The following is a 20,939-nucleotide window of genomic DNA, read 5'->3' on the forward strand; positions in this document are numbered from 1 at the left end:
AATCAGCAAATGAAAGTTTGAGTCTGAAAACGGGCCAGATCAGGCCAGTAGTTGCAAAGACAAGGATTCTGGAACATTTTCCCCAAAGTATTCCAATGGGAGCAGGAATGGTTTGAAATGCTGCTCATCACTCTATTCTTTCTATTCCTCTCCTTACTCGCATGACCCAGAGAGAAGCTGCTGTTAAAAATGCTGGATAGAATTTCAGAAAGCACGCTCTGCACTTTCCCCCTATCTGCTAGGACCCCCAAACCAAGAAAGACACATGGTAATACTTCCAAGTAGATTTCTTTTTTTATTCCACACCTACAGACATAATCTCGCCAAGCTGAAGCACTCTACTACCTACATCACGCATATACTCTGAGACCTATTATGGTGGGACTGTCTTCATCCTCTTTCTCTTACAAAAGCTAGTGCACCTGAGATCCCTTTTGTTCCCCTGGAATGCGCCCCGATTCCCTCTGGCAAATTCGGCCCACAGCATTCCATCACACTCCCTTCTCCCGAACGGTAGGTAGCTTCTGCCTTTTAAGATCAATCATCAACAATAAAGGAACAAGCAGTCAAGAAAAATACTTTGAAATAAACCCCTTGGTTTCAAGAAGATATTTAAGGAGAGTAAGATATTCACGGTACTTTCTTGGTTTAGAGCAGGAACCATTTGTTTCCTTACAGTACATAAATAACTGTGGGGCAGATTCCATGCTCCTCTCATTGTTACGGTAACATCTGCTAGCCTCTCCTGAAGTGCAACGTTTTCTTGATCCCAGACCAATTCTTTCAACGGTATTTTGTTTTCGATTTTGCATTTCTGAGTGAATGTATGTTGTCAACAAATTAAAGGAATTAGGCCTTGTGGTAAAGGAACTCCTCTTCAATCACCAGCTGATTAGAGCTTTGATCTGCTTCTTTATGAGGGACTAGCGGTTTACTTGAAATAATTTTCTTTAAGGTTTTTGACTGGACTACAACGAAAATAATTACAAAAATTTCTATAGCTCATTAAATATATCAAATACCAATTGACTAATATAATAGATATTTATTACTAGATATGGCAATTTTAAATTAAAAAATAAGCCTATAAAATGTTTCCTTGATGCTGTTTTACAGAAGTATTTATTTTTGTTCATTAACTCAGTTACAGATCCTTCGATTGCTTCTACAGAGCATGAAGCAAAGTTTCAAAGCTTCCTGCTTCTTAATGTTAGCATTTGGGATTTGAAAGTATAACTCTTAACAGCTAATTCAGTATTTGTGGTATAAATCTGCAAGCCTCTGCCATTTAAATAATATTTACAATATTAAACTCCACATCTCTGCCACCAAGCAATTGCATATCATGGGGAATACAAGTTCATATTCTTAAAAGATGTGTACATATTTCTGATATACAATGGCAGCATTTAAACATATGTAATACTCCTCTTAGTACCTGTGCTAACATTTCCTGGGTATGTAGCATTGCAGACAAACTTGCTTTCATGTAAACATTCACAGTTCTGACATATCTGTAGAGATCCTGAAACACCAGTTCAGTCTCCAGGCAATACAATGCCTTCAGGCTATTGTTTATGCAGTTAAATATTGTACCAATTTAAGACAAGAACAGACAAACTGCAAGCTACGGGAGGGAGTAACAGGTGGAATATATCACTGCAAAAGTTCATGGAGAGCATCTGACAATTGTTTGATTATAGAGTTACTGTCTAAAATTACTCTCTACGTTTCTTTTCAAATATCTTTCTGTTTGATAATAGTTTCATAAAAATGAGTTCCGCTTTTGTTCACATATATATTTTAATTTCAAAAATATTTATTGTGCAAGTTAAAACATAAAAAACCAATAGTATAATATAGCTATGGCTTCAGGAAATCCACGAACAGCTAGACTCCAAAATCCATTAACTAATACACTACATGGACTGATCACTCACCACGTACAACAGGAGAAGCAGTTGAAAAAATTAGACAAAGAAATATTAGGCACACATTATTAATTGGTGAGGCCTCACTGATGTATGTCAATCATCTCACAAAATCTGTTTCCTGTTGTAAGTAAACATATCTAATGACAGTTATTATATTTCATTCAGCACTAATGCTTGCATTAAAAAAAGCCTTAACGTGTTCATTTTCCATGCAAGCCAAGCCATTATAGTTTCCAGGAACTCTATATCAGTTGAATTATATCAGAGGAGACAAGGCATAATGAACAAAGAAAGTTAAGGTTAATTAGCATTTTGTGCTAAATATAGTTTACAATCCCCCTTCAAAATTTGCCTTCAAGTAATGGATGAAGACTGGGTTGGCAATTCTCAGAAAATAAAAATTTCAGAAAATTGGGCTGTTTTACCCAGATGACTTATGGAAACACATAATGAGATTAAGCAATCTAAAAAGTTAATGGCAATTGTCAAAGTAATTCTTAACATTATTTTAAAGTGGGTCACAATGCTGCTCTGCCAATGTCTGGTTTACGGGAAAACGTATTATAGGTCATGATTAATTAGGTGATGATTAATTCAGAAGAAGATGGAAGGAAGGAATTTTTACATAAAAGATTGGAGAAAGATGCTGGATAATTCTATAATATAGTCTCCCTCTCCTCTACTTGTATCCAACCCAAAATGTTACTGGAATCCAAACATAGGCTTGCATATTGGGAGGCCATAACATTTGAAGAAACTATGAGCCCATATAATGCTCTGTATTTAATTTTTGCTCTCAAAATTATTAATTTTTAAAACTTATTTTCAGTAGTGTAGAGAGATGAATGTGAAAATTAAGCAGCCTACCTTACACAAGGAATTTCAAACAAATATAGATGCATTTGTTTTATGTAATTTGAAAAAGCAGAAAAAGTCACATGATTCTATAGTTAATCTGAAGCATATTGTGCTGCATTGCAGCAAAAGAACAAGGTCCTTGTAAGATGTTCAGGAACAGATCTGTAACCATTTAGGGGATAAACATTTTTTTAAAAAAACAAAACACTATGGCCTATATTGTGCTGATGTGGAGTATTTTCTTCACTCATGACATGCCACTTATTGCTATTTGGAGGAAGCTCAGGGGGAAATTCTGTAAGTGGTTAAACTGGAAAAAAACATTGACGTTTCCACACACTAAGCTAAATTTGCAATGGAGAAGACACAAATTCTACAAAACTCCAACACCCTGTTTTTGATTTTAATAATTCCTAGAAGCAGGAAAAGAAAGAGTTTACCTTATTTCTCATTTAATCTTTGAGGCAGAGGTATCCCTTTTTTCCCCCTACAAAAGCTTCTTTTTTTTCAGCCCATCAAAATCAAATTCCTTCCCTGCCTCCTTACGGGACTGTGATGTCAGTAAGCTGGTTTATCAAAAGGGCACAAGAGCAAATGAGCAGAAGCTTTCTCCCCACTCTCAACCCATTCATACAATGGGGACAATAAATGTCAGCTACTTCTATAGTGTTGCACAGTGGGAATGTTTAACCTGAACCACTGTGACACTGCCATTATTTTATGCGTCTCATGGGGGGACACCACTGCTGCTGTGTGAAGCAACGTAACCTTTCCGCTTGTAACCAAAGCTCAAAAAAGAAACCATAGTGCTAAAAAGCTTAAACGTTAAGGCTTGAAAGGACAAAGCTGCAAGATCAATGATGCCCACACATACTCTTCTAGGCTTATTCTATGCTTTTGAGTGGAATGACATTAATCCACATAACTTTAAAATATGTAAAATTATGTCCAGAACTCAGTATGGTGCTTTTTAACACACCAATCCTTCATTAGAGTAGTTTGTAAATTGTGAAATGACACCCTTGTCATATGTGATTAATGAATAATCTCCAGATGACTATTTACACTAAAATAAAATTTACACTAAAACAAAACAAAAAAAGAAAATCCTTCTTTCATATTACTTAAGAATACTTATGTATTAGGTATTACTTAAGTTTTTGTTATGATTACTCCTACAATTGAATACATCTTTTAAAAAAAGGATTGAAATGCAGAGTTAACTTAATTTTATATTTGCTTTTCCTTTTCCATATTGCCATGACTGACTTTCTGACTGTATTAACGGTTTTGTTGAGTATCTGTATGTCCTAAATAATGACAAGGGGACTTTTTGCGAACAAAACTTAAAGCACTAAATTACTGGGTGTAATTTTCATGCCCTACATAATCATTATTACTTGTCTATTAATGTTAAATTAACATAAAAATCAAAAACGTTCATTTAGAGCAAATAAGAGTTCCTCCCACCAAAATGTTAATTGCTACAATGACCGTGGGAGGGAGCAGAGAGTTGTCTATTCACTACAACTCTTCCACAAGTAATTCATTTATTTCTGCTATCCAGTTTTCTGCCTTCTCTTCTCTTTTCCTTCAGAGCTGAGCTTCATTGTTGCTCTTTTGTCCTATGTATAGAGGGGCAATCTACATACATGTATTATATTTTACATTGTTTAAGATTCTTTGCAATGATTGCATTGTCAAAGCAATCCCCATACAATTTAATTCCACTTTCTCAACCTAGTGCCCTCCAAGATTGTTGGACTATCATAAATTACATCACTCAAAACCCTGCAGCTTTCTGCCTCTGGGTGTTGTCTTAATGAGTGGACCTGCAATGCCCATCAGGGGCACTCATCAAGCTGAAGATTGGTGTAAACATACTAATTTACATTGCTTCTGGGTTCTTAATTTATAGATCAGCATTCCCTAGCTTAGTTGCCTCATGGTCTCCTGAGGCAGTTGATGACAACACCACAATCACATCTGAAAGGAATGGTCATAAAGCCATCTCATGGATTCCTATGGGCTGGTTTTGCCAAACAAAACAAAACAACAACCCACAAGTAAATGGCAGACTTTGGCAAAATCATCATAAAACACACATGTAATTGTGGGACGCTACAAATGAGGTCAGTTGCTGAGCACTAAAAGTGCAGTCATGTGACCTCAGAGGGGAAGAACTTTGTCAGAGCTTTGAATCTGGATTGTAAGTAACTCCGTCAGATTTTTGAATGGCTGGTAAGCAACCAGTAGTAAATTGAGGACAACCTGTAGAATCACGTATGTCCTTAACTCTTTCATTGCCACACTCAATTTTAATAGAATTTTGTGTTATCCTTATCTGCCATGTTCAACTTTAATCTGCACTGTTTAAAAAAATGCTTTTGCATAGTGAGTGACTATAGTTCAAAAGTTTGGTTTGTAGGTGTCAAGACATCACTTTTGTTTCCATCTCATGGCTTGAGACTTCCACTTCCACTGAAGGACATCATTGTTGGATTGTGCTTAGGATATTAGTTGGTTTTAATCTGGCCCTGTTCTTAAGTAACCATGCCCTTTTCATCTCTCCAATTATTATAATGGTTTTCTACAAAATTGTCTTGAAGACAATATGGAAGTTGCAGGTGGCACACCCCACTTGCTGACAATACTACTTAGTTTAATAGAGTAACAGTCACCTTCTAAGTGCTACAATGGTTGCTGGTAGGCTTCAGGACCCAAATCAAGGTACTAGCAGTTACCTAGCAGTTATCAAGCTTTTAGTAGCTGATTCAGCTGTCAACAAGATTCTCACAGAGTTTCCTTTAACCAGATCTTCTGAAAGAGAGTGGGATATGATTACAGTAATTCTGTAATGGGTTATTTTCCCTTCAGAATCCAATTTATCTTTTGCTACTAACAGCGTTTCTGTAAACTGGTGAGCTGGCTGTTCTTTTCCCAGGCTAGTGGAATTTGCAGATGCCTGTTGTTTCCCCAAATATCTCCTAAACATCAGGCTGAGAGTTCCCTTTGTATAGAAAACAAGCTGTGACCCTTAACAGCTTTCTGTAGGTCAGCTGAAGAGCTAATTTATACGGTGGTAGGAAGAGAGACCTCCAGTGCAATGTGGGAAAACTTTGCATGCATTAGTAGCGTATCTGCTTTATCATCCAATAATCAGTATCTTTAAATAAGCACTGAAAAGACAAGGAAAAAGCTTGTCATCTATAAAAATATATTTCTTATAGATGACAATAAACTTTTTCGTTGTCTTTTCAGCGTTTAGGAGACATTGGGAGACAAATCATGGTCAAAGCAGAAATCTTGAAGCACTTAGGAAAAATAAAGGTAAAAAGCATTTTCAATTGTTTTTAATTGTGTTCCATAAAGATAGAGAGCTATTAGGATGATTAACCTCTGGAAACTTATAAAACTGTTATCAGCTGGAGAGACTGTCCTCAAAACTATGTTTCATATATAACACCACATAGGAGAGAGATTTCTATGCCGATGCTCAATTTAGGGATCTTTTGCACAGAAACATCGAGGTCAGACTAAAATGGTTGTTTGGTGCAAAACAAATCTTATTGCCTTTTGAACTGTACTCTTCAGTTTTTATTGTATTTTAAGATAATATTCTTTTGTACACAATTCTGCTGTCACTGGATATAGGACAGTTAATTTTCTTTTAACCAATTTGGTTGCTGCTGCTGCTGAATGTAATTATTACATAGACACATAGATTCTTTTGTTTGCCCTCTAGTATTTGCACAGGTGACTATAAATTGTGAAATCTACTGTGTATATAGTTAATATATTTATCAGCCATAAATTATATGCTTCTAAAATTTATAGCTGATTAATACATTGACCAGAAATTTTGAAACATTTGAACTCTTTGCTACAGACACTGACATTTTATTTAATGCTCAGCTATTAATACGATCTGATGGAATTAAATTCCCACTTCAGAGAATTCCAGGTAACAAGCCTACTGCAAGGAAAAGAGATCTCACAGATCCTTGTTTTATATATTTAACTATTATGTTCTACTTTAAAAAAGAGAGAACCATCCGTCCAGATATAGTTATTCAAAAGAGTAACTCATTGCTCCTTTCAAGAAGATACTTAAAGAAAACTAAAAGCCAGACAATGATGGTATTTGGTATTTCCCTTACTATATTAATTATATGAATAGACACACACATAACTGATTTTCTGGATATATTCTGCACATTCATGTTTATTAATAGGCTGAAATTCATTCATCAAGCAGCTTAGAGACAAATGTGTGTGTGTGTGTGTGTGTATGTGTGATTTAGTAATCTTGTAAGGTACTATATCTTGAATTCAGTGAACTTTCACAATACATTAAACACACAAGTAGTCCCCAGGTTAAGAATAACATCCATTTCTATGTGTGTTTATCTCTGATTTGTCTGATAAGCCAGAACAGATTAGTTAGTCAAATGTTTGTCTTAGTATATAGCATTAATTTCACTTTCCTGTGCATTTTAATAGGCAGAATCCTTCAGCTTATACAGTAGCACTTGGCAAAGCATGCTCTTCCTATTTCCCTTCCCCCCAACCCCCATCTTGCAGAATGCTTCTTCTCTTTGGCCCTGTTTGTTTTTTTGCATCCCATTCCATTTTTGCATCCCATAATCCATACTGCTGTTTGGCCTCTGCGTCCTCTTCAGTCTATTCAAAATCAACCAGCTATAAGAGGCTCCCTTCTCTTTGATTACTTCAGACTGGAGTTTGGCTGCAGTAGGAGGAAACGAAGAACATGGATGTGTTAGCCACGAAGAGCACCACTAGGAAAAAAAATGGGGATGCGGTTAAGCGCCACTATGTGAAGTTCAAGAATGGTGTAGATCTTCAAATGGGTGTCCAGTAACAGTTGCAGGGCAGAGAACATGGTTTTGAATAATGGAATAGGAAATCACATTAAGATATAAGCCACGGTTATACTAATCCCAAAAAGCTGGGTTTATTTAATATGATAACCTAAAAACAACAATATCTTTGTTTAGTGGAGTGGGTTATATCCAATATCTCCCTCAAGATAGCCTATGACTTAAAATGGTGGCTCAGAAGACTTTTTTTTACAAGATCCACCCTTCAGCCAGCATCTGCATAGAGCTATCTCCATTGTTTCCTCATCCAAAACAGTGTTTTAAAGAAGAAGCAGACCAAGAAATTGATAAAGTAATGAATTAAATGGCTGTGTCCTTCCTTTTAGAAAACTAAAAGAAAAAGAAAAAGAGCAGGGAGTTGTATATGAGCCAACAGATGAGATGACGGATGCAAAATAAACATGGGGAAAATATATTAAGATGAAGAATCAGGATGAATAATATTCTGGGGAGAATTTGATTTTCAACTATATTCAAGCTATGTATCCATTTGGAAGAGAATAGATTTATCAAAAGAATGGAAGAATGAATCAGCTAAATAAAGAAAATGAATAATGGATGAATGGTATATATGCACTTGCTTATGTGTGTAGATCAATGGATGAGTTTATAAAGATAAATACACGGATGGCGCTGAGATATATATATATGAGAGAAAAAGAGAAGAATGTGGCTATAATAAGGGAGAAAAGTGACTCTGGACCTGCTCAGTGCTGGCACTGGTCCTGTTTATCACCAATTCCAGCCTTGCTCACTATTGGTATGTTGTTCACAAAAGATTAAGAGAGCGTGCTTCTTTTGGGAGAACAAGCTTTTGGCCCTTGTGAACCAGACAGAACTTTGAATAGGTTGGTACAGATTGAATGGGGTGAAGTTATATAAAGCAGAGGAGGAGCTAGATTCTCAGTGGCCATGATAGAATAAAATAACTTTGTTCCAGATAAGTGAAAATGCATTCCTAGGAATAACTTAATAAACTTGAGGATGCAGTTAATGTGATGCTTAGCTCTCAATTGCAATGTGCAAGTGTCCAATATTCAGATATGCTGCTACACAATTCCTCCCCTCGTTTTTTCCCCATTTGTTTTGAAATTGAAAGGAACAATTTCACATCTATGTAAGTATTTTCAAATTTAAAATAAGTATGACTGCAATTATTTTACTTAGTTTATTTTCATTTATTTTATGTATTTAATTTATATTTATTCATTTTTATTTTATATCTAATATATCTAATATAGATGCATATATAAAAAATTCTTTCCATAGAACTAACTTTTTGAAACCCCTACCCACAAAAGTTACATGTCAACATTTCAAATTAAGTTTAAAAAAACAAACAAACAAGATTAAGAGAAAATTAACATCTTACCCTTAAATCTCGTTCCATTGACAGGCAGAGAATCTGCCATGGTGTTGTGTATCTAAACATCTTTGGCAATTTTACCAGGTATAAGAAATGATGAAAGGCATACAAAATCTCTGCTTTGTAGATGAACATTCACTGGGAATACTAATCATGGGATAATTTTTGAAGTTGTGTTTCTCTACAGCCTCTTGTGCCTTAGTTACAAGCAGGAGTAACAAGCATCACATTTACACTCAGAGGCACTGAATAAATAATTCACTAAGAGGCTTTTTTCTGGGATGAGCTTAGCTCAAATTCAATTACTGAAAAATAGGATGACAACCTCTCACACTCCAATTTCCTGATGCTGTGGTTTTGATGGTGCACAGTATGGCTAGTTTCAGTGTTGCAATAAACCATCATTTGTGCAGCAAATGTCTGACTTGCATATTTGTCTTTCTCTCTACCCTTCTGGTAAAGCTTTAAGGAAATAAATTTCCATTATATTTTATAAATTTAGCCAAGTTAACTGAATCAACTGTGATCTGTCTGCCCAGTTTTCATGCATTAAACAGTTTCCTTCAACAAACTTTAATAAAGGATTCAGTGATTCTAGTCTTTGCACAAAATAGTAAAATTTATAAGATGGTATACATCTCTAGTTAAGAAAACCAAGATCATGGCATCTGGCCCTCTCAATTCCTGGCAAATAGATTTTCCTGGGCTCCAAGATCACCGCAGACAGGGACTGCAGCCAAGTAATTAAAAGACGCTTGCTCCTGGGGAGGAAAGCCATGGCAAATCTAGACAGCACGCTAAAAGGCAGAGACATCACCCTGCCAACAAAAGTGCGTATAGTCAAGGCTATGGTCTTCCCAGTTGCAATGTATGGCAGTGAAAGTTGGACCATAAAAAAGGCTGAGCGCCAAAGAATTGAGGCCTTTGAACTATGGTGCTGGAGAAGACTCCTGCGAGTCCCTTGGACTGCAAGGCGATCAAACCGGTCAGTCCTAGAGGAGATCAACCCTGACTGCTCTTTAGAAGGCCAGATCCTGAAGCTAAAACTCAAATACTTTGGCCACCTAATGAGAAGGAAGGACTCACTGGAGAAGAGCCTAATGCTGGGAAAGATTGAGGGCAAGAGAAGAAGGGGACGACAGAGAATGAGGTGGCTGGATGGAGTCACTGAAGCAAGAGGCGTGAGCTTAAGTGGACTCCAGAAGATGGTAGAGGACAGGAAGGCCTGGAGGAACGTTGTCCATGGGGTCGCAATGGGTCAGACACAACTTCGCAGCTAACAACAACATACATCTCTAGATAATAAAAACTAGAAGATAAACCTTGGTAGTAGCAATGTAGGAAAAAGAGGCAGCATAATCTAAGAAGGAAGAGCTTATTGGAACACCCAAACTTTGAGTTTCTTTATTTGGCATTTGGTTTCTTTATTTATTTTTTAAAAAATTACTGAGGTTAAAAGCAATCTTCAGGATGCAATATAAAATGCTTTTTAAAAATCTAATTTACATTCATTTATTCCCAGGGAGCATACAGACATAAAAATTATTATCACTGGTGATCTCAAGCTCCCTTCTCTGAAGAATCTTTACAAATTAATCTCCCCAGCTGTCTTCCCACCAATTTAACTGAACTATGGAGTACCCACTGTGATTACTCTTCAAATATTTATTAAAGGACTTATTAAATAGGATATATGTATGCAGCAACAATAGCGTTCATGGAGCTTCATATTAATCCTAGTTAATACTAAATCAGAGGAAACGCCTGATCAGATGAAGGAGGAAATTAAATATTTAGAGGAGGAAATTACTGTAGACTCCAAGAAAAGGAACTCTCGGATGTTTCCTCTGGACTAAAGACAGAAAACCTAAAAAGCAACAACCACTTCACTGCATGCGGGAAGAAAAAGTTCTGTGTTCTAGTCTAGCAGCACAAGACTCCATGTGGAAGATTTACTTTATTGATTCTGCTCAAGCAATCTCAGGAGTGGGTTGAGACCATGAAGAATTAGTGCCCCAAAACCTTATATAAATAAGCCCATACGCATGTATTTATAATTATTTTATACCACCATCCTTTCAGTGCTACAGGTAAGACTGGACCTTAGGCCTAAAGTCCAAGAATCTGCAGCATATGAGGGCTCAGAGGTGACCATACAAAATGACAAATAATGGGAAGCAGCAACAAGGCTCAATATTAACATTTGGGCTGGGGAAAAAAGTCATCAGTTCCATTCTCTATGAGAGTAGCTATGTGATCATATTCATTTTTGGCAAGTAAATCAAGTAATGACCCACTTAGTACTCCCTCTGAACATCAGAGTGCAAAAATATAATTCAATCAGTGCTCTATCCTCCTAATTGTAACAATTTTTGATCCTATCCAATGTACGTAGTTAGGCAGAGGTTAATAAGATCTACAAATCTTCATGTGTTTGGTTAAGTCGGGTGTGCTGTGGAGCAATGTTGTCACAGATTCTTTAGCTAATTTTGGCTCTATGAAAATATTTCAAAGATTTTCTTTGAAAACTGAAGATGATCGGAAATTTAGTATAAAGATTAAAGTCAGGTTGCCTGTGAAATTTGCTGGACAACTTTGAGTTCAGGTAGCTGAAAATCAGCTAAGACTTAGAATTCCTGGGAATAGGGAGACATCTGTCCTCAAAGCTCACTGATTCTGGAAGTTTAAATCACAACTTGTAAACTTTGCAGTCAGAACTGCATAAAAACAAGATCAATGGCTGCGTAAGAACTACAACATGGGAACAGTCTGAAAGTGGGATCAACAAATAGTTGTTTAGAGGGGCCCCAAAGAATAAACAGATACATTCCTAGGAACGCCAGATCCTTTGTTCTTGATGGCTGGATCTGGTGTGGTTTAGAAAACATAGCACCATTTCCCCTAGTTTAGAAGGGAAAAAACTGCTGCTAAAGATGTTAGCTTCCTTTTTCCTACCCTTTGGAATGGGATTAAATCTACAAAAGCAAAAAAAAACCAAAAAACCCTAACTCTTTATGAAAGGATAAAATGGGGAAAATGTCATAGGAATACATTGGCATCTAGCCAACCATAAGTTTCTTATTCAGGGGCATAATTTTAAAAATGAGCAGGATTAATCCTTATCATTAAGAAAATCTATGCCAAAATTCAGATTACGGTTTGCAGAGTAAGTAACTTGAGATTTGAAGTGGAAGTGTAAAGAATTAATTCTCTGATTTTGCCGGTAAAATAAACCTGATTATTAAGAAATCAGCTAGCTAGTACAACTCAAAAATCATGACCACATACCTACTATGAATAAAGAGATTGGGAAACAAATATAGTGAATGGTAAAGCTATGGATTTTTCTTAATCCTCTAGGTCAGGGGTCGGCAACCTTAAAACACTCAAGGAGCCATTTGGACCCCTTTCCCACAGAACACAAAACACCAGGAGCCACAAAACCCTGCTGCTTCCCCTCCCAGCATTCCACCGCTGCTGCTTTCCCCCCCCCACACACAGAGCACCCTGACGCTGCTGCTTTTTTCCTCTACCTCCCCTGCGTGGAGCGCCCTACCGCTGCGGCTTTCCCCAGTAGCAAAGGTGGAGTATGGGAGGCAGCGGCAGGGCATAGCCCAGGCATGGCCCAGCAGCAAAGCTCGTCCTCCCCACTCAAGAGGCCACCTGCAGCTCCTCGGCTCTATCCAAGTTGAAAGTGGAGGCGCAGCAGCGGGATTGCTCTCAAACAATAAGAGCCAGGTGCACTGCTCACTCATGTGCGCCCGCCTTATTGAGAGCAATCCTGCTGCTGCGCCTCTGCTTTCTTCAACTCAGATGGAGCAGAGTGGGGAGGAGAATGAGGAGAAGAGCAGTGAGGCTTTGTGCCAGCCGGCCGGCCAGGCAAGGGATAAATCGGGTAATGGTGGCTGGCTGGCTGGGGGGATCATGGGCACTGGGGGGGGGAATCTGCCAAGCCTCATGGCAGCGGCATTGGCAGCTCTCCCCACCCAGCCTTTTTCCCTGGCTCCATTACAAGATGCTTGGCGGAACCACCCCCCCTGCATCCCCGATCGGACCCACGTGGCACCTTCTTTCCAGCTCCGACGCGGTCCTCTGTCACTTCCTCCGCTGCCGTGTGCAGTCTTACAAACAAAAGAAGTTTGTGAACAGTCCCAGAGACTTCTTTTGTTTGTGGGACTAAAAAAAAGTTCAGTCAATCAATTCCAACTTTGTGAGATCTTTTTCTTCTGTGAGAAGTTGGAATTGATTGATTGAACTTTTTTTTTTTTAGGTGGCAGAGGACTGGGAGCCGCAGCGGAGGGATGAAAGAGCTGCATACAGCTCCAGAGCCGCAGGTTGCTGACCCCTGCTCTAGGTCTCTCCAAGACAATCTGATCACTGTTCACATGATTCACTCTGATTTAAGGGCAAATAGATGGGTTACTATTTTCCTTTTTCTCACTCCCAAAGATTTCAGAAAAACAAGGAATTTTTTCTTTTTAGTTCTGCCACTGTAAGCTTTGGCCTTGCAGCCTCAGGCTAAAGCCACAGCGATCCCAGACTGGAATCAGACCTATCTGTTCCACTATGGATGAGTGAAAATTGTATTATCTCACTTGCCTTGCAATCTAGGTTTCACGACAATTTTAAAATGTGTTTCCTTAGGCACTAGAGTATCCTCTTTGCAAAAAAAAAAATACATTTAACCCAAATGAAAGAACCCCCCACCCAAAATTGCTAGGAACATTCACTGTACTTAGCTACTACAACTTTCTTTATGAACAAAAGGGTAAAGATTTCCCCTGTCTGGTTGTGTCCAACTCTAGCGGGCGGTGCTTATCTCTGTTTAATAACCATGGGAGCCAGCATTGTCCAAAGATACTTCTGTGGTCATATGGCCAGCATGGCTATACGCCGAGGCACATGGGACTCTGTTACCCTCCCACCATAGTGGTATCTATTTATCTACTTGCACCTGCATGCTTTCAAACTGCTAGTGGGTAGGGGCAGGAGCTGAAGCAAGAATGGGAACTCACCCCATGACATGATATTTAGGTTTTAAACTGCCAACCTTCCAGTTGACAAGCCCAGAGTCTTAACTGCTAGGCAACCAAAATAATTACATCTAAAACTAGCCATGTAGCTGAGATTCTAGTTTAGGGGACTGGAAAAACACAATAGGGCAGAACATAAGTTACCTGTACAGCTTTATATACACATATACATACATATACATATACATATAGATACATACATACACACACACACATATATTTCAGAAATAACTCACTCAGAATTCAATGGTTATTGTTCCCAACCATCTTTGCACTCTAAGCCTTCTGTGAACAGGAATGTTTGGTCACAATAGAAAGTACCTGAACTGGATAAATTTCCTGAACTGTGCCAAAAGTAAACAAGCAGTATTATTATTTATATCCTGCCCTTCAAGAAGATTTTCCCAGAGCAACTTTACAATAAAAATAGAAGTACAGTAATAGAAGAAAAATAAAGTGTACAATAAAACCATCACTAAAAATAACACTTAGCATAGTTCTGGCAAAAGCCAGAACTATACTTTTGCTCGGCAGTCAAACCAATGATGGAATAACCCAGAAAGCTTCCTTAAATATATTGTGAAGGACCTAAATAGTTCCTGATATAATTCCTAATACTGTATTGCAAGCACAAATGCCACACTTATATAATTCTTGTTCAGCCTTGCTTAAAAACAGCTGTGGGGCTCACAGCAAATTCATGTGGTGCTTGTTTGCCCCATGCTTTTTTAAATGTGTACCAAGTAGCAGCTGAAATAACAAAATATGAATTTGTTTTTCCAAAGATGATTTTGTAAAGAAATAATTTCATAAACTAGCAACCATTCGTTTAAGAGTCAGAGAAGATATGGTTTTAAGCTTAAAGAATACATTAATTTGTGCACCTGCCACCTTTTACAGAATTTTTGCATGAATGGCAAAATGCTGCAATTATATTTTTTCTTCATGAGTTCTATGAGTACATGGCTGCAACGTCAACTTAAAATTACTAGACCCATGGTGGCAAACCTATGGCACAGGTGCCACAGGTGGCACACAGAGCCCTATCTGCGGGCACGCACGCCGTTGCCCCAGTCCTAGGCTTTCAACTGGGTTTTATAAAACCTTTTTGCTTTAGGCCTCCACCGCCGTGTACAAAAAGAAAAGGTTCAATCAATCAATCAATTTCAACTTCTCGCGGGAAAAAAAAGTTCTCACAAAGTTGGAATTGGTTGATTGAATTTTTTAGTCCCACCCAGTCTGCCGTTACCACAGCAGCCATGCCCACCCAATGGGTCACGTCCACCCAATTGGCCACACCCACCCAAAGGGCCACACCCACCCGGCACCCGATGATACAAAAGTGGGTTTTGGGTTGCAGTTTGGGCATTCGGTCTCTAAAAGGTTCGCCATCACTGTACTAGACAATAGCAACTTCACGGATTAGAAACATACTGATTACAGCAAAGGTACAAAGCTGTTTGTCTCTCCCTTTTAAAAGTTGCCAAAACACTGTCCAAAGATACAACAGTTTACATTATGGGTCACCCATTTATGCTTTAATGATATGAAGTGGAAGCTTAGATAGCACTAATGATAGGAAAAATACCGCATATACTTGAGTATAAGCCGAATTTTTCAGCCCACTTTTTGGGCTGAAAAATCCACTTCGGCTTATACTCCAGTGAACAAAAAAAAGAACTTACCGAGGACTTGCGCACGGCCGAGCTACTTTCCCTGATGCTGCTGGGGGCGCGTCTCGGCCGGGGCCTTGCAGGATCCGGCCCGGGCGCCTCTGCTCGCCCTCAGCAGCACCTGGCCCGGAATCACATGCGAAACAAGCCCGGCAGAGGAGCCAGAGCAGCGAGCAGAGGCGCCCGGCCCAGATCCTGCAAGGCCCGGCCGAGACGCGCCCCCAGCAGCGGAGCTGCTCCGGCTCCTCTGCCGGGCTTGTTTTGCATGTGAGCTACTTTGCCTGACGCTGCTGGGGTCGCGTCTCGGCCGGGACCTTGCAGGATCCGGCCCGGGCGCCTCTGCTCGCCCTCAGCAGCACCTGGCCCGGAATCACATGCGAAACAAGCCCGGCAGAGGAGCCGGAGCGGCGAGCAGAGGCGCCCGGCCCAGATCCTGCAAGGCCCGGCCGAGACGCGCCCCCAGCAGCGGAGCTGCTCTGGCTCCTCTGCCGGGCTTGTTTTGCATGTGAGCTACTTTGCCTGACGCTGCTGGGGTCGCGTCTCGGCCGAGGCCTTGCAGGATCCGGCCCGGGCGCCTCTGCTCGCCCTCAGCAGCACCTGGCCCGGAATCACATGCGAAACAAGCCTGGCAGAGGAGCCGGAGCGGCGAGCAAAGACGCCCGCCCGGATCCTGCAAGGCCCCGGCCGAGACGCGCCCCCAGCAATGGAGCCGCTCCGGCTCCTCTGCCGGGCTTGTTTTGCATGTGAGCTACTTTGCCTGACGCTGAGAAGACCCGCTTGGGCACTCGGGTTGGTGTCAGTCTCCGCAGGCCCTTCTCGTTTCCAGGAACGTCAAGCGCGCTTGGCTCCCCACCCCCACGGCAGGGCAGGGCAGGGCAGGGCAGGGCAGGGCAGAGACTCTCTTCTTGGTCACTTTGCTGGGATAAAATGCCATTTCTGGCTCTGGGTGTGTAAATTGAGAGGCAATCTGGATATAAATTCTAACTAGCACCCGAAGTTGAAGTCATTAGAGATGCGTCAGGCAAAGTAGCTCACATGCAAAGAAGCCCGGCAGAGGAGCTCGCCGCTCCGGCTCCTCTGCCAAGAAGAGAGTAGAAATCCCTATTTTCGGAGCCGAGAAGAGAAGCGCGGCTACAGCAGTCGCTGAAAAATCCAGCAGCAGAGTTCCGCAGAGGAATAAAAAGCACGAAGAAAAGCAAAGGAAACTGTGAGGAGGAGGAAGAGAGTTGCTTCGTGCAACTCTCTCTGGAGTAACCGTCACAGAGGCTCCATCGTGTCTCCAAGGTGCAAAGCTCCTCCTCCCCAATGCCTTCCTCGGGAGCCCTCGGGGCTTTTGAGAAACTCTTTCCCGCTGCCTCGGCATCAGATTCCGCCGCCGCCACCGCCGCCTCAGCTGCGGACGGCCGAAGGCCCAGCCTAATCAGCCGCCAGTCCCCAGAGACCCGAGAGCTGGCACATACGGGTCTGCCACACGGAAAGCAGGGAACAGGGTAGTTAAATATGGCTCTTCCCTGCCGTGTTCTCAGGTTACCTTGGTGCCCCACCATCGCCACGGCGGAGAGAGAGAGAGAGAGAGAGAGAGAGAGAGAGAGAGAATTGCGCGCGAGCGAGCCCGAGCTAGAGTTCCCCCCAAGGGGGCGGAGAAAGAAGAACTCTCGGAGCGTTTCTTTCGTAAATACGCGCGCAGGCACACACTCGCCCAGCCGCGCACTTCGCCCAGCTTCTCGCGGGGAGTTTGCAAGCCCTTCGTTTCTCTTCAGGGCCGTCAGAAGGGCGAGCAAGTCTCTGCCCTGCCCTGCCCTGCCGTGGGGGTGGGGAGCCAAGCGCGCTTGACGTTCCTGGAAATGAGAAGGGCCTGCGGAGACTGACACCAACCCGAGTGCCCAAGCGGGTCTTCTCAGCGTCAGGCAAAGTAGCTCACATGCAAAACAAGCCTGGCAGAGGAGCCGGAGCGGCTCCGTTGCTGGGGGCACGTCTCGGCCGGGGCCTTGCAGGATCCGGGCGGGTGTCTTTGCTCGCCGCTCCGGCTCCTCTGCCGGGCTTGTTTCGCATGTGATTCCGGGCCAGGTGCTGCTGAGGGCGAGCAGAGGCGCCCGGGCCGGATCCTGCAAGGCCCCGGCCGAGACGCGACCCCAGCAGCGTCAGGCAAAGTAGCTCACATGCAAAACAAGCCCGGCAGAGGAGCCGGAGCGGCTCCATTGCTGGGGGCGCGTCTCGGACGGGGCCTTGCAGGATCCGGGCGGGCGTCTTTGCTCGCCGCTCCAGCTCCTCTGCCAGGCTTGTTTCGCGTGCGAGCTACTTTGCCGGCCGCTGCTGAGGGAAGATCTCTGGAGAGGAGCATAAGGTGAGCTGCTGCATTTCCCAGCCTCGGCTTATACTCGAGTCAATAACTTTTTCCATTTTTGGGGGTAAAATTAGGGGTCTCGGCTTATACTCGAGTCGGCTTATACTCAAGTATATACGGTACTTTGATTTGGTTTCTGCAAGCATTGCTGTGCATGGAATGAAAAGTCTAAGTACTTTCCATTTTTGTTATTCATAAGTTGGGACTGCATTCTCCCCAAATTTCTGGCAAACAAACCAACATATAACAAGAGAATGACAAGCTCAACATTTCAAAGGTACTTAGAAAACTGGGTTCAGTTGATCTAATTACCTAATCTAGTCTAATTGCCTACCAAATAATTACTGAATTATAAACTCAATGAGTGCAAATATAAAAGCTGATTTGCCATTTTCTCAGTTCATGAGAAAATTCTGTTCCCAAAGGCAGTCTTGACACTGTACAAATTTCTATTATGTGGTTTAATGTCCCTCATCACTCCTAGTACAGACTTAGAAGCTTTTTTTTTATGTACCTGAAAGTTCATAAGTTTATCCCGTCTTCTATCTTATTAATCATAGTTAGGTTAGGTTATTATATGAGCACTGAGGTTAAAGAATTGATAAAACAGTTTCCAATTCAGATGCCAAATTGGGTTATACAGACAAATCGTAGCTAATATGGTTCAAACGTAACTATATTCATATGACCAAATCTTGATTTGATGAATAGAAAAATGAAGAAATATACATCTTCATACAGTTAACTTCTTTCTCCTCAACTTCACAAAAGCCATGAGATTAACCAAATCCTCCTGTTGTATGTCTCATTATGAAAAACTGTAAATAATGATTGGGAATAAATTAGAATGTAAAAAAGGAGGAGGAAAGATAAGACTTCAAATAGTGGCTCTTCATATACTGTTTTTTTTTAATAATTGCATTTTCCTGAGGATTTGCTGACCTTGACCTATATCATCACAAGACAAACAATTTAGAAACGCAGAAGCAATCATAAAGAAACTACCGGTATATACCAATTTATAATGTTCCATATGGTCTGAATATAAAATTGTTTATAAGACATTCCTAAACTATTCCTGTTTATATTCATAATTTGCTACTACAAGAGAAGCAAGTATTTTTAATTTAACTGGAAATAAGCAATGTTACATAATGCTAAATTCATGAAAATATATATTGTTAGTGTTTTGTTCTGAAAGAAAATTCACAGGATTCTAACAAGCAATACAGTACATCAGTGGTGTCAAACTGGCCTGCGGGCCGAATGCGTCACGCCAAAACCACGCCTACCCCATTGCTGGCAATGGGGAAAACGTCGCAATATGTCACAACACGTCACATGACATTGCGAGTTTGACACCCCTGCAGTACATGACTGTATCAATCCATTTAGACTTCTTTACAAGAAGCCTTAACCATCCATATAATTGACTCTACCCATTCTAATTTTTAAAATATAATTATCTTAAAACTATTAGAACAGACTTAATTTAAACATAGTTCGAATTCATTTATATCCTGCTTTCAAAAAAAATTCCAAGCATAAATGAAATTACAATAAAAAACACAAAGGCCAAGAAAAGCTAAACTTTATATAGAAAAAAAATGGTAAAGGTAAAGGTTCCCCTGCACATGCGTGCTAGTTGTTTCCAACTCTAGGGGGCGGTGCTCATCTCCGTTTCAAAGCTGAAGAGCCAGCACTTGTCCGAGGACGTCTCCGTGGTCATGTGGCCGGCATGACTAGACACCAAAGGCGCACGGAACGCTGTTACCTTCCCACCGTAGTGGTCCCTATTTTTCTACTTGCATTTTTATGTGCTTTCGAACTGCTAGGTTGGCAGAAGCTGGGACGAGTAACAGGCGCTCGCTCTGTTACGCGGCACTTGGGATTCAACCTGCCAAACTGCCGACCTTCTGATCGACAAGCTCAGCGTCCTAACCCACTGAGCCACTGCGTCCCTTTTAGAAAAAAAATGAGATTTCTATAAATACTAATTAGAACTTTTGAGGCACATGAGCGTCCAGCCTTGTTTTAAGAAAAAGAGGAAAGGAAGGGCAATTTGCCAAACAATCCTCAAAACAGCTGTGCACAAGGGTAGCTCTTTCAACTTCATTTCTCTGAAGGAATGTATGAAGTCATACAGAACAAGACCTTATCAACAACTGGATAGTTCACTAAGGCAGAGCCTTTCCTTTTCCACTTCCTGCCTTAAGCTGCAAACAACTGGTGTTAAAAGGGAAAATGCACATTTTTATTACTTATAATTCACATGATGTTTACGTGCAATGCCTTTTTAAATAAGAATGAAACAAATCTTTTAATTTAGAAAACAGGATGTGAGCAAGCCGAGTTCATCTTAGGTTTGATATAAAAACTGGTGCCTGAGACAATTTATTAACATTCTAGGAGATTGATTGAATTTTTAGGAATTTCTTTTCCATCTCTTAAAATACCTCCCCCCAACAAAATAATACACTTTCAAAACTACCGTATATACTTGAGTATAAGCCGAATTTTTCAGCCCACTTTTTGGGCTGAAAAATTCCACTTCGGCTTATACTCCAGTCAACAAAAAAACTTACCGAGGACTTGTGCGCGGCCGAGGCTTTGGTGCTTCCGGGATCGCGCGCACCTCTCCCAAGCCACCGCCGTCTGGAGACCTGCCGAAGTTTGGGGAGGTTTGGGGAGGTGCGCGCGCACCTCCCCAAACGTCGGCAGGTCTCCGGACCTCCGCGCACTGCCTGCCTGCTTCTTTCCGCAGCGGAAAGTAGCAGGCAGGCAGGGCGCGGAGGTCCGGAGACCTGCCGATGTTTGGGGAGGTTTGGGG

The 20,939-nt window shown here is 41.1% G+C and overlaps 1 protein-coding gene and 1 long non-coding RNA gene across 3 annotated transcripts in view; both read right to left on the bottom strand.

Annotated features, from left to right (window-relative positions):
- Positions 1-20,939, bottom strand: part of LOC308662277 — a 907,910-nt gene that overhangs the window by 183,258 nt on the left and 703,713 nt on the right. The window lies entirely within an intron of this gene.
- LOC308662269 (PALM2-AKAP2 fusion protein-like) overlaps positions 1-20,939 on the bottom strand; it is a 78,466-nt gene that overhangs the window by 34,341 nt on the left and 23,186 nt on the right. The window lies entirely within an intron of this gene.

This window comes from Vipera berus, assembly GCF_964194415.1.
Source record: "Vipera berus genome assembly, chromosome: 2".
Taxonomy (NCBI): domain Eukaryota; kingdom Metazoa; phylum Chordata; class Lepidosauria; order Squamata; family Viperidae; genus Vipera; species Vipera berus.